General features: G+C 42.3%; 1 long non-coding RNA gene across 1 annotated transcript; it reads left to right on the forward strand.

Moving 5' to 3' along the window:
• The first annotated feature begins 7,187 nt into the window (after nt 1–7,187).
• Nucleotides 7,188–14,232, forward strand: LOC142019561 (uncharacterized). Its single transcript, XR_012647106.1, has 3 exons — nt 7,188–7,371; nt 8,443–8,505; nt 14,150–14,232. It is a non-coding gene; the product is annotated as an uncharacterized LOC142019561 (long non-coding RNA).
• Nucleotides 14,233–14,528: the final 296 nt, after the last annotated feature.

Consider the following 14,528-nt stretch of genomic DNA (forward strand, 5'->3'; position numbering starts at 1 on the left):
GTATGTACCAACAAACTTTAAGCTCATCACAGAGACGCAATGATAAACATGATTCATTGTGCTGAAGGGGAAATGAATTCATCCCCCCCTCATAGATTTGATGGCTGTATGCCAAGATGACTTACCCTTGAAGGCATTAAGGTATGCCAACTATTAACACAGAACAGACTGGAAAGACAGGGATTCGGTGTATACTGAAGAGCTGTAGACCCGTCTTCTCCAGCAACACAGGGAAGGCCTATGTGATCACTCATAAAACTGACACTGCGGGTCTTCAGCCTGTACCCATCTAAGCTTATTGTACCATGAGCACAGTGCAAGAGCAAATCTGTACCAAAATACTGAACATGCTGAACTTGAAGGTAATTAAAGATTCCAGCAGCTCTGGGACATCACTCATTGTATTAGTCCCTAAGAAAGATAACAATACGATTTTATGTGGAGTATAACTCAATGCTATCAGTGTGCCAGATGTTTATACTATGTCCAGAACTGATCATATGACTGATACCTTCAGCAAGGCTAAATATCTTGGCATGTTTGACCTTGTGGAAGGTTGTTGTTGGATTCCTTTGGATTTTGCTGCACAGAAAAATTCTGCTTTTATTGCAGATATGGATGAATTAAAAATGTTACACTTTTTGGGTTAGTTAATGCAGGAGTCATTTTTACAGAGGCTGGTCAACCAAGTGTTCAAAAGATTGCATGACTCTGTATAATGGCTTGTCAGTGATGCAGTCCTGTTTAGCAGCTTTTGATCTCGTCGCAATAAAAGTTTGGACATGGTGCAGGGTATATTGCCTCTCTTCTTTCTGTGGTTGCCTTCTCTTGTAGAACCAAGGTCCATCAGAAGGCTGCTTCCCCTTTGTGCTCAGCTAACCACTTCTGATGTTCATGCTAATCTTTCAGCCTGTCATTCTCTAACCTAGCCAGCCCCAGCTTAGTGATTGCTTCACTTTCATTCACTTTAAACTTCCTTTGGCCTATCTGCCACATCTGAAATAAACAGTGACTAATAAGATAGTTACCTTTCTTTTGAGGTTCCCTCAAAGCCTCCACACTTGAAAATGATTTCAAATGGTTTCACCAAAGCTTACAGTGTAAGTCTTTGTGCAAATCCTGGTTCAGATAGACCAATGGCAGGTTCTCGGGAGCAAGCCAAACCTGTGAGGATTGTGTCACTGCCTCCATTGTAACCCCAGGTCCTTTAAACTGCTCTGATTCTGTATCTCCCTTGTCAAGATATCCCAGCCAGCATATAAGCATGCACTGAATGTCTGTATGGTAAGCAACCCTGGATTAGTAACTCTGATTCCAGCAACCTGCTTGTCATACTCCAGCCACACTCTGGCATCCTCCAGCCTTTTGGTTACACCTTGCTAGATAACCCCAGTGCCTCCTTGTGAGGGGGTGAAGGAAGGAGGGCCCAGTATTTCAGGTCTTACAGAAAATCTCTTGGCCCATGTAGCCCCAAGCCAGCTTTACCTGCAACCAGTGCCACGCCTGGAGGGAGGAGAAAAGCAAGGTGCCTGGCTCAGTTTGGGGCTGACAAGCAGGGAGACAGGAGGAGGTTCAGTGGAGGAACCTCAGTCTGTCTGCTCATCAGCCACAGGATTATGTCAGCCCCCACCCTACTCCTGTGGGGAAAAAGGGACAGCTTACTGAGAGACCCCAACTAACGGGAATCTGGACTATTTTTGAGCCATTCCCCAAACTTAAATAATAGGTAGGGCATGGTTTAGAGTTCAGAGGCCAGGAGCACAAGGAATGGAGAGCCAGTGCCCCCCACTTCTGCCCACCTATTCTGATCTAGCCACTAGACTACCTAGCTACCAAGGGATCCAGTCTCCCTGGTGCAAATGAATGACCACTTGATACGTGATAGCTAATTGGCTCTGCGCTTTGGCTGAAGGCATTGGCCTATCCTTTGCCTGAGAGAATTCTGCTTATTCACTTCCCAGACTTGTCTGGTAAACACATTCTAATACCATATTTCTTTCATACTTGGGATGTTCTGTGAGCATTTGAAATGCATATACCATGCAAGAATATTAATGATCCATGTGTTAACAGTTTTCCAGTGATACCTTACGTGATGTATATTCAATGCACTTTATAACATATGATTTGGGAAGCCTTGACCTGGTCCAGCCAGCTGAAACTAACTGCCATGTACCAGTGAGACTGTTTCCCTCTTAGATTGGGATGCATTAGGGTCATGGTATGTAAACAAGATGATAATATAAGTTACTAATTATTTTTCTGAAGGACGGATGTTTAGAGAAGTGAGAAAATCCTTTCCCACAGCTGTAGGATACATTTCAATCTCCCAGCGGAAGCAATGATCTATATTCATGTAAATGTGTTTTGATGTCCTCTTCAAAGTTTAAATGAAACACCCACATCCAGGAAGCTACTCGTCTTATGCGGAAACACAATTGTAATTCTTTCTTAGGCACACTATGTAGGTCTTTGCTTTCACTTTGGAAATTTGTTTGTTTAGCTTTTTTGTCTTGGTCTCACATAATTTCACGTATACCATTTCCAAGGAATATAGAAAATCTTTTGGATAGTACATGCAAATGTTATAAGCTTTGTTTTTAAGCACTCAGTTTTAATCTGTGAATGAGTTCATTAATAAACTTGCTGGCTCACTCTTGATTACGGTGATTAGTACATCTCCTGCTGTGTACTGACAGTTTTTCCTTTTCAACAACAAAAAATCCATCTTATTCCCCTTTATAGAAGAGAACTGTAGAATTTATGGGAATTAAACAAATAGAAATTACTTTTTAAAGAAACCCTTCAGCAACATTAAAAATCCCTATGACCTTATTTCATTAGCTGGTGTAAATACCACATAGCTTTGTTGAAGTCTCTACAGTTAATATATAGTTAACACTGTAGCACCATTTAAATTAATGGAGTTATGCTAAATTGTGTCAGCTGAGGACTTGACCTGAATTTTGTAAATCATTTTATACTTTCTGTAGGTTTGATTTTTTTTTTAACTAGCCTATATAATTTTATTGCAATGACATACATTTCTATAAAATTCTGCAGTAAGGTTTAAATAGTGTGTAGAGAGGTTATTATTCTTCATTAAACTCTGTAATACTGTTCCATACACATCACAACATTCACTGTAAACATTAGATCTACTAAACGTTGTCTTCGGGATGCTTTAAGAAAAGTAAACATAATTTAACTACATGTGAACTGCTGGGAAAACAAAACTCTCATAACTTAAAAGACTCGCCAGAGAAAACCTTCCTTCTTTACAGCATTTAAGAGATGTGGTGCATTTGTAAAGGTTGTATAATTTTGAGTTCACATCTTTAAATTGCATATATTAAAAATGTGTTTCTCTGCATCAGGGGCCCCATACTGTGGTGTGCTGAGTGTGTCAGAGGACTTCTTGCTGTTTTTAAGTGTGTCCTGTGACAGATCCTCAGGCTCTGAACTAGCTCCTTGGTAAGTCTCCCTTGGTAAGACTTTTCTCGTTGACAGTGGTAGTTGGATTGGGCCCTTGCTGAACAAGCTATTTGATGGGTGAAGCGCAGAAAGAAATCTACAGCACTCTACTGTATTACATTAGACTAAATGCTGCCTCTATGGATTCTGACTAATACTCAGCACAGTTTTTACATTTAGGGCTGCTTGACTATTTTCCCTTGGAGCAGACAAGTATATGGTATGATCTCATCCTATTGTCAGGGTAATATGTCTTTGGGGACTCTGACCTTGTTCACATTACAATGACATCATCTTTTCTACAGACTGTAAATCACAACAGTAGACTCCTTGCTATACTAATAAAACCTACAGAGATACAGCATGCAGCTACAACATGCTTGTTTGAAATTGTTAGACAGCCATGCAATTTATTTATTTTTAACTACTTGAGGCAACATTTTAAGACTTTAGTAATGAGAGAGGTGTGCAGTCTCATTTAACAGTCTAACTTGTGCACCATGTGCTTAACCCATATGGTTTACTTATTCTTGCTGCCTTCTAACATGTTTTTTTTTAATTCTATGATCTAAATAGATTCATCAGCAGGGTCTGAAACATCATGGGAAAAATATTTTCCATTTGGATTCACCTTTTAAATCTCTATCCTAGCAAAGTACTCAAAACATATCCATTTACCTTCTGCATCTTTAAGTGCCCTGCGTTCATAGCTAAAGCAGATTTCCATGTTAACTGAAAAATGGATTTACAACAAAACACAACACAATTTTCTCATTTAAAATAACTTATCTTCCATTTTTGTCTCTTGAAAATGGTTCATTTCAGATCTCTATAATGATGTGTATTCACTTCCTTCCCACACACCTCCACATTGCACTCCAGAACATTTAATGTGGCTCAGACATCTGTAAACCCCAAGTGAGCAGTTGAGGGGATGAATGATTTTTGAGAGCCTTAAGAATTGAGTTTTGTGCACAGCCAATTACTGGGTTGCAACAAAAAAAATGCTTCCCCTCTGGCTCCTTCTCTTTGCTTATTTTAAATTGTGCTTATATTTTACCCTTTGGATATGGCCCTGTCATATCCTTGCAGATGCCTTATGCTTGAGGGCCCATATTAATCCTTGTGTAACTTTGTCAGCTAAGTTAACAGAGTTACACTTGAGATGGAATTGGCCTCTGGAATATTAGCTGAAATCATTCTTTGCACATTCAAAGCCCCAGTAGAGCTTCCTTTCTGACTGGACATTTCCTAGGCATTTGTGTTTTGAGCTGCCCTCCTTTGAGCCTATGCAACTCTTGCATCTGAACAAAGCCCAGGCACTGCTTCAAGCTTGGGTTCTGTAGGCATGCTCCCAGGCTCCAGAACCTCTGTCTACAACCTCCTCCTGAGAGCTGGGACAACACAGTCCCACTCTCATCTAGTCCCAAGGACTGCCCTGCAGGCTCTCTACAGCTTAAATACATCCTCTCTCAGAACACCAACCATGTGCACTCAGTTTAGTTGAACTCTTCAAGGGTGCTGTGATAGTGAAAGCCTTTGCACACGATTCTAAACACTTTACTGAGATAGCATGAGGAATACACAGATCCACACAATAAAAGACGTGCTTCTATGTGTTTCCCACCACAGGTTTCTCACCATTCTGGAGAGTTCCTTGGGCTTGTGTAGAGTCCTCTGGGATGTTCTGGATTCTTCCCTCACAGCTCATGGTAGTTACTCAGAACCATGGAGCCTTTCTAGGGCCAACTAGCTTTCTGTCACCTGGGCTGGTGCCACAGTTAAACAAGACCCCCTACGACAAAGTATGCCTGCCTCTACCTCTCTCCTGCCCAAAGCTTTCTATCTTGCTTTGTGAATCCCTCCAATTTATATGTCCCCCTAGCAACACCTAGTTTGTTTGTTCTGCTGCTGGGGATTTTTCATGGTGCACTTCAGCAGGCCCATCCAAAGAAATTTGGTTGAGCTGGTTTCCTTGTTTAGGCAATCTTTTTAGTATACTCATTATTCAGTCAGAGCACAGTCGTTCAGGTTAAGAACTCCCTATTGCCTGGTCCCTTCTCTGGTGGTAGACACCTGGTGCAGTCTCTGTTACCCAATGGAGGATTCCCCATAGTAGAGGCATTCCCCAGGGTAAAAATTTCATAAAAACAGCTTCAACTAGAAGTCATAAATTATACATAGATCGATTCCCCAAACTGTCTCTCGCTTGTACTGGGATTATATCAACAAATGCTTAAAGGGGCAACATCAATTTAGAAATGTCTGCATAGTTGTCTATTTTCTGACCTGCCTTTAGGGGTCTGATTAGCATAAGTATCAGAGCATCTTATGCTCCTGTCTGAAAATGTAACAGCAACGAAGGGTCCTGTGGCACCTTATAGACTAACAGAAAAGTTTTGAGCATGAGCTTTCGTGAGCACAGACTCACTTCATCAGTCTGTGCTCACGCAAGCTCATGCTCAAAACTTTTCTGTTAGTCTATAAGGTGCCACAGGACCCTTTGTTGCTGTTACAGATCCAGACTAACACGGCTACCCCTCCGATGCCTGAAAATGTTTTTCCTCCCATTGTTACAACAACTGAGAATACCTATAACTGAAAGATTAGAGGAAAAAAACATTTTTTTTTCCTCTTCCGTTTTCAGGGCACTTTGTGCATTTGACAGCAGTTTATGTATAGTCAGTTTCACTGTTTCCCCTGAATATTCAGTTTCCTGTGTTGTTTGTAGAGGCTTTTCACATGCAACCAGGAAGAGAAAAAATTTTCAAAAATAGGAAAACGTGATCGTAAGACACTACCACTTGGCAGAAAGAGACGTCAGCAGGTGTAGGGTTTATAACTACTTTTACTGCTTTTAACTAGATTTCACCTATCCCTTTAAGTTGATTAACATGATCTAGTTCAGGGGTAAACAAATTTTTGGTCCTCGGCCCCACCTTTTTGGCTCCCCCCAAACCTGTGGGAGGACCACAGGAAATGATGCTGGTGGGGAGGTGCTCAGGAAGGGGATGGGATGCTCAGGTAGGGGGCTGTCCAAAGAGGGAGAGATGCTTGAGGGGAGGACCCCAGAAAGGTATGTGGGGGACTCGCGGCTGCATCATGTTGATGAGTGGCCGTGGTACCAGCCTGAAGGCAGCCTGGCACTCCCAGCATTTTAATAGCAGATGATTTGGTGCTAACTGAATTATTAATTTTTACCTCTGTGGACTTGAAAAATACCTCTTGCAACACTGTAGTTAGATTATTCATAATCTAAGGTGTAAAGATTAGGTGAAGGTTGCAATTATTTTTCTATATTTCTGTGTAAAGGCGGCACTCACGCCACACCGGAATCTTGGGAGACTCCCGGGGGCCCACCTGATGAGGGCTGCGGGGACCAATCGGCCACTTTACCCAATCCAGAAACTTGCCAGCTTGGCCCTGCCCGCCACTTGACTCAGGGCCTCTGAACATGTGGGGGACTCGCGGCTGCATCATGTTGATGAGTGGCCGTGGTACCAGCCTGAAGGCAGCCTGGCACTCCCAGCATTTTAATAGCAGATGATTTGGTGCTAACTGAATTATTAATTTTTACCTCTGTGGACTTGAAAAATACCTCTTGCAACACTGTAGTTAGATTATTCATAATCTAAGGTGTAAAGATTAGGTGAAGGTTGCAATTATTTTTCTATATTTCTGTGTAAAGGCGGCACTCACGCCACACTGGAATCTTGGGAGACTCCCGGGGGCCCACCTGATGAGGGCTGCAGGGACCAATCGGCCACTTTACCCAATCCAGAAACTTGCCAGCTTGGCCCTGCCCGCCACTTGACTCAGGGCCTCTGAACATTCTGATTGGCCCAGCGACGGGGAGAAGGGGTGTCTCCTTGGTTATGGCAGTGGCGGAGGTTGCAGGTGAGAAAGCAGAAGGCTGTTGAGGCAGCGGAAGCCGCGGGGTTGGGGATGGAGGAGCCAATTGAGGTGTGTCCCCCTTGCAAAATGTTGCCTCCCCCACTTTGTGCACCCCTGAGCTAGTTCCTGTTCCAAGTGAAAATGGGCAAAAATTGAATAAATGTTGTAAGCGGATGCCTGTATGTATGCCAACGGTGTAATGGTGAAACTGCCTAATGTGCCCACTCTTGCCATTATGATGGACACAGGTGATGCAGCGGAGGGCACAGGGGGTCACATGCACCCCCAGCATTGGCACCACCCCTTGCACTCACACTGCTGCCGATGAGTGTGGGGGCAATCCCACCCCTCCCCTAGAGCAGTGCAACCTGAGAGCAGCACAAGCTTTCTGCCTAGCACTGCTCCAGGGGACAGCAGGGGACTGTCCTGCACCTACTGAAAGCAGTGCGGGGCTTCCACCAGAAGGGGCGGGAGGGGGAGGGGCATGAGTAAGGCTTGGGCAGGGAGGGGCAGGGGAGGGTCATACAGCTGGTGCACCTACACCCTCCTCTGAATCCCCACACTGGTATCTTCTGATGGACAGCTGTCAGGCCAAACCTGAGTAGCACTGTGAACCTGTACACCAGGGTCATAATGCATTCACTCCAATTTAGTCTGGTCACCCTGTGTTGTGGGCAGGTTGCGGGGGACAGCCAGGCCAAATCTGAGAAGCATTGCAGTCACATGTACCAATTTGTGATGCCATCCACCCAAATCTGAGCAGGATTCCCTAAGATGGGGGATTCTGTGTAAGTGCATTGAGTGCACATTGATTAACTTGGGCCTGTGAGCTAGTAAGGCTGGGTACGCATAAACTCATAACACCAGAGTTTTCCTTAAAGGTGAAACGCAGTTGCCCAGTTCTGCCTGGCTTTCAGTCTCAAGCCATAAATCACTATCGAGGAGTGTGATTTCATTAACCTTTTCATAAACCGGCTCTGAGCATGAGGATGTAATGAAACCCAAAGCCAAACATTTCATCTTGTCCTTTTTCCCCTTTCTGTTTCTTTTTTTCCTCCACTTACCTCATTTCAGCCACTGCTCAATCATACCACCTGAGGATCTCAAGAACAGGGGGAGAGGATAAATCAAAGAACAGTAGGTTCAATTGTTTTTTTTTTCTGAGCCTGTGTGCACTAAATTGATCTGATAATTTGTTCTGCTGTATCTAGGGTTATCGTGCATAAAAAAGGACACTCCTGAGAGGAAGTGTATCTGTATCGGTAACTACCAGCTCCTGTTGTATTAATGTTTGATAGTATATATAGTACATTAATATTACATGAGTTCGTAGCTACTGATACAGATACGCTCCCTCTCGGGGTGTCCTCTTTATTGAAAGGTCAAATATGGTAACTCTAGCTGTTCCCCAAAACCAGAACTTCATCTGGATTAGCAATCTTTGATGTTCACTATTCATGTCAGCATCATTTTCACAGCCTACCCCCTTGCTCAGAATGCCTTTATCTGGTCTTTGATGTATTAAACATTCTTTTCATATTCTTAAGGAAATTTTTGTAATTGTCCCCTCTAAAATTAGTATAAAGCAAACTGAGTGAGATTTTTCCTAATGAATGCAGACATTTCCATTCAATATTATACTCCCCTTTCACCTTCCCTACCATATGACAGGATTTCTGCCATTTTTGTTTGTTCCACTTGTGCAACAAAGGGTAAGGGTAAAAATGAAAGCTTTTTGGAATGCCGCATTTGGAGGAGAAAGGAAGACAGCTCTGGAAAAATAACCAAACTGTAGTTTGTGTTTGGCTCCCTACATATTCTCTAGCTAGTTTTACTTTTAATCTTTTTCATTTGTTAGGCGGTTGATGTGGAAGTTTGTATGTCAGATTTCTCCAATAATAAGGAGGGAACAAAAGGTGAAAGAAAACAGGAAATTGTGATATTAAGGAAATGTGGGTTTGTGTTCACATCCCAAGTGTGAATGCAGCAATTTAAATAAGAATGAAACTGGGCTGGAGCCCACTTAAAGTGCAGAGTTAATTTGCAGGCTGCAACATCTTTCGTGCTTAAGTGCTGTACTGTTTTTCTCTTTGCCCGACAACAGCTACCATATGTGCTGAGCTTCAGCGAGACAACTACTAAATTACAAACACTCTTTTGACTGTGAATGGAATAGAAAAGGATGTCAGTTATTGCTTTCCTCCTGTGGCCACACCACAAGTGCACCTGCAGCAAGAAACTGGCATTCATCCTATGAAAAGCACCACATGCTTCTATTGTTAGCCAGAGCAGAATTCTAACCTTGGCTTTGTTTACCCAGCTCCTAGCACGGTTAGAAGATTATGAAGATAAGAGCTTCATTCTTATGCATAGGCGTTTACTTAGTTTTGTGTTTCATCACTCATCCACAGGTTTTTGTGTTTCCACTGAAGAAAGCAAAATTAGGGGCAGGAAGATTGCTATCTGCAGTGTCCGTCCGTCAGGGCTCTTTTCCTTGTGCACATTTACCATTTAGAAATGAACGTGAAGCTTGTTATCAAATCATAGCAGCTTTCACGGAATTGTGATCTGTGAAGATCACCAATAAGGTTATCTCATTTCAAATCTGAGGTGCAGAACAAAATGATGTTCTTTTGAGCCGGCGCTGAGATACTCCGGAATTTGACGGTTTCTTTATACACCCAAGGGTGGTTTTAATGAGAAACCACACTGAAGTGTGCAACGAGGATTTAAGTAGGAAAAAATGGATGATGTCTGGAAGCAGTGAACTGGGCAATCCATTAAATGAGACAGCTGTTAGGCTAGCAGAGGTTCCTTGTCTCCCAGTATGTAATGTGACAGCTGAGCGAGGGATCAGACTGCGAGCCAGCCTGCAGCTGCTGCTGTCAAAGGCCTACCAGCCGTTGTATTCGAGGAAGGTTGCTGAAATATTCTCCATTATCTGTTATGTCAATTAACTATTTCTTTCCTAGATGTATATGTCATTAAGCCAGTGGCCCAAAAGTTTATTCAATTTCTTACTGAAATACATTAGGATGACAGAGAGGTTTAGCACTTAGGGAATTAGTCGTGTATCTTCTGAAGTCTTGCTTCATCTACATAGTTGGCCGACATGTTAGTGGCCTGAATTCAGCTCCCTGGTGGGTTGTTAGTTGCATTACATATTTGTCTTATTATGGCCTGTGTTCAAGGAGTCCTTAAAATTCAATCTGCATAGATATAAACTATGCTCTCAGACCACTAGAGCGTAATTGTTAGGTCACGGCTTAAATGCACTAGCAGAAATCATTACAGCAACAAAGAATTTGTGGAGTGACTGCAAGGCACTCCGCATATTAATTAATTATTACTGCGTTTGATTTATAACAACAAGTGTCCAACGGCTGCTGTGGATGCTTTGATGTATCCTTTATTAAAACTCAGGGTGCTTAAATGCCATAAACAATTCCACTGTAGTATGTCTATAAAATTCTAATAAATACCTGAAAATCAGTACCATTTAGGAGAGCCCTCATTTATAGCTTATATTGTATGGTCACTGTCTTCCCAATGTTTGGGAGAAAGACAAGACATATTTTTGAAACGTGAGCTCACCTTACTCTGAGCATTATTTGAGATTCAGGAATCCACCTTCAAAAATACATTAGATACCACTTTGGGGAGAGTGCTCTACGTTTTAAAGGCTATCAAGTTGCTAGATGACTTCTTACATAATGAACATGGCACCTCAGTATATTTATCTTTGGTCTGTCTCCCCATCCTGGCCCTTATTTTAGCAGACATGAATGCAATGACTTTCCCTTAACAAGCATGTCTGGAAAGCCATTCTATGTATTCATTATGCTCTTCATGGGGAAAAATAATCTAACATCTGTTTATGGGTTAAGTCTTCAAAGTTGTATGCTCTTTACCATTAAAAAAACTTACGTATTAGCAGTGACTTATTCTGCATCATTTGTGACCAAAAATTAACATTTATGGAGTAGTGATATATACGCCCTGGTGAAGGCTGAAACTAGCTTCCCAACAGAAACCTGGTTTTCAAATCTCTCTTCCACAACTTCTTCAAAAGGTAGCCAGTCCTCCTAAATGGGCCATGTCACAGCTCACTCTTTAATAGAATTTTTCAGGGATGCTCAGAAAAATATCAGCCAACAGGATTAAAAGATATGCTGCTTAAAATACAGTCCTGACATTAATTTTTCAAAGTTTTCCGGGTGATGACTTGGCTCACCAAGCTCCCAGATGGTTTGGACTGTAAATTGCACATGCTCCTTAGGAGCAGTGCCTTTTTAATGTTCTTGGGCAGAGGGAGAAGTACAAAGGGCCATAATATATACACTTGTGATTGGTGTACCTACTCCATAAACTACTGTAGACAGGGAAGGGAATTAACTTAGATGCCTGTTAGAGCAGAGATATAAAGAGAAGGCAAAGGAAAGCTAGACAAAAAGAAGAGGAGGTGCTTGGGCTTGAATTTGCCCAGTCTGCAGTAAGTAAGGAGGAGAAGGGAAAGTGAAGGCAGGTACTGCTTAAAACTCTGTGAACTGATGAATATTTGTTTCTCCTGGTCTGAACAAAGCATCCTTTGTTTACTCTTTAGCTCTTTTCTTGAACCACCTTGTGAAGACCTGTGGTTCTGATTCTGTTTAACCAGGGTGGAGAAATGCCCTGTGTGGTGGTTATTCATTACTTTTCTTCTGTTGGCAGGATGCAGTACTAGATTTCAGGGTTTTTTTTCCCCCCCTTCTTCTTACTTTTCCTCTTTTTCCTGTTACCTGGAGTTAAGACTGGGGCATAGAAAATTATTTTAACATGTATACACAGGAATGCTGAAAATGTGTTTATAAACATGCTTTGCCCTTCTACTGACTCCAGCCTGTGCAGCTGCACCCTCTGGAGTGACCTGAAGGTGAAGATTCATAGAACCAAAGAAGATTAGGGTTGGAAGAGACCTCATGAGGCTATTCAGTCCAACCCTCTGCTTGAAGCAGGACCAACCCCAATTAAATCATTCCAGACAGAGCTTTGTCAAGCCTGGTCTTAAAAATCTCTATAGAAGGATCTTCCAACACCTCACTAAGCAACACATTCCTGCACTTCCCCACTCTCCTAGTGAAACAGTTTTTCCCAATATCTAACTTAGATCTCCCCCACGGTAACTTGAGACCGTTTGTTCTTGTTCTGTTATCTGTTACCACTAAGAACAGCCCAGCTCCACCTTCTTTGGAAACCTCCTGCATGTAGTGGAAGACTGCTGTCAAATATACCCTCAGTCTTCTCTTCTGCAGACTAAATAAACCCATTTCTTTCAGCCTCTCCTCATAAGCTGTGTGCCCCGGCCCCTGAATCATTTTTGTTGTCCTCTGCTGGACTCTCCAATTTGTCCACATCCCTTCTGTAGTGGGTGCCCCAATACTCCAGATGTGGCCTCACCAGTGCCAAATAGAAGGAAATAATCACTTTCTTCAGCCTGTTGGCAATGCTCCTGTGAATTCAGAGCAATATGCCACTAGCCTTCTTGGCAACAAGGACACACTTTTGTCTCATATCTAGCTTTTTGTCCACTGTAATCTCCAGGTCCTTTTCTGCAGCACTGCTGCTTACGCAGTTTGTCCCCAGCATGTAGCAGTCTGTGGGGTTCTTCCATCCTGAGTGCAGGACTCTGTACTTGTCTGTGTTGAACCCCATCAGATTTCTTTGGCCCAATCCTTCAAATTGTCTAGGTTGCTCTGGACCCTATCCTTACCATCCAGTCTATATACCTCTCCCCTCAGTCTAGTGTCACCCATGAACTTGCTGAGAGCGCAATCAATCCCATCATCCAGGTCAGGGGTCATCAACAGTTTGAGGTGGGGTGCTGAAATTTGACCTTTTGACCTCTCTGTACTGTCCAAGTGCCAGTGATACTTTTTAAGGTCACTAATAGTCCTACTTACATCATCATCATTAATTAATAAGTGAAGATGCAGAGCTTTATTGTTCAGGTGGTGGTTGGTAGCATTACCCGGTCTTTTGTTAACCCACAGGCGGCCTGACTGTGAGCAAGCTCCTGGCTGCATGGGGGAGGAGAGGAAGAGCTGAGCTGCCACCTCACGTGCCAGTGAAAATTGGCTCATGTGCCACTCCTGGCACCCATGTTGGGAGTTGTTGACTGCTGTTCTAGAGAGTGTTTTTATATCTCCATTGAGATGTAACTGAGTTGTTAGATGGCATCTAACATAATGAACACAATACCTCCTGTATAATTTATCAAAATATCACACTTCCTTTACAAAACATCCACACCTTTTTAAAAATCCCAAGTGTGAGAAATGCACAGTGGTGTTCCAAAATTGTTCCCTGTTACCATATAGTCTTTAGCTGGTTTTTATCCCCCAAATCATGCCAAATATCTTCCAGGTTTTGAGTTCTAGATTTGAGTTGTATATCCTAGAATTGTATTGTAGTCATTGCCATCTTCTTGTTTTCTGATGAGATGTCAGCTTGTTTCTCTGCTGGAGCCTGACGATTGGTTATTAATTTTTTCACGTGCTGAATATTGGATATTTTGAAAGAAGAATCCCACCCTTCCTGTACCACTCAATAGCTCTCCATGAGCTCTCTTTTAGTTCTACTCATTCTGGATTTATTTCTACTTAGGTAGTACTTTGGCATATTCAGATGCTTTCACATTGCACTCTGAGGGGCTTGTTCACATTCATTTATTATGAACCATGTATTGCCATAGCTCACCGTAAGTGTAGCTTAATCTGGATATTTCTGTGTTCCCTTTTTACAGTCTCTTGCTAGCTGCATGCCTGGTGTTATGAAGAGATTTTTGTAAAACCAAAGAAGAAATAAGAAGAGTTCCATGCTCCTAGAGATTTGATGAAAGTGGCATTAGTAAGTAGTGGGAACTGAGCTGACATTTCCATTGTAAACATATTTTATTAAAACACTGACAGTCCCAGAGCTTTTCAATCACTGTGTCCAGTTCTGGTCTCCATGTTTATGGAAAATGAATTTAAACTAGAATAGGTGCATTGAAGATCTACTACATTCTCCATTCCTCTGACCAGTCTAACAGATAAGAGGGAGCTTAAGGAGCTAAGTTTGAATAGCATTGAAAAAAAAGCATGAGGTGATACTATCCTTGCTCTTTATAAATACATCATCAG

This window comes from Carettochelys insculpta, chromosome 12 (assembly GCF_033958435.1).
Source record: "Carettochelys insculpta isolate YL-2023 chromosome 12, ASM3395843v1, whole genome shotgun sequence".
Taxonomy (NCBI): Eukaryota; Metazoa; Chordata; order Testudines; family Carettochelyidae; genus Carettochelys; species Carettochelys insculpta.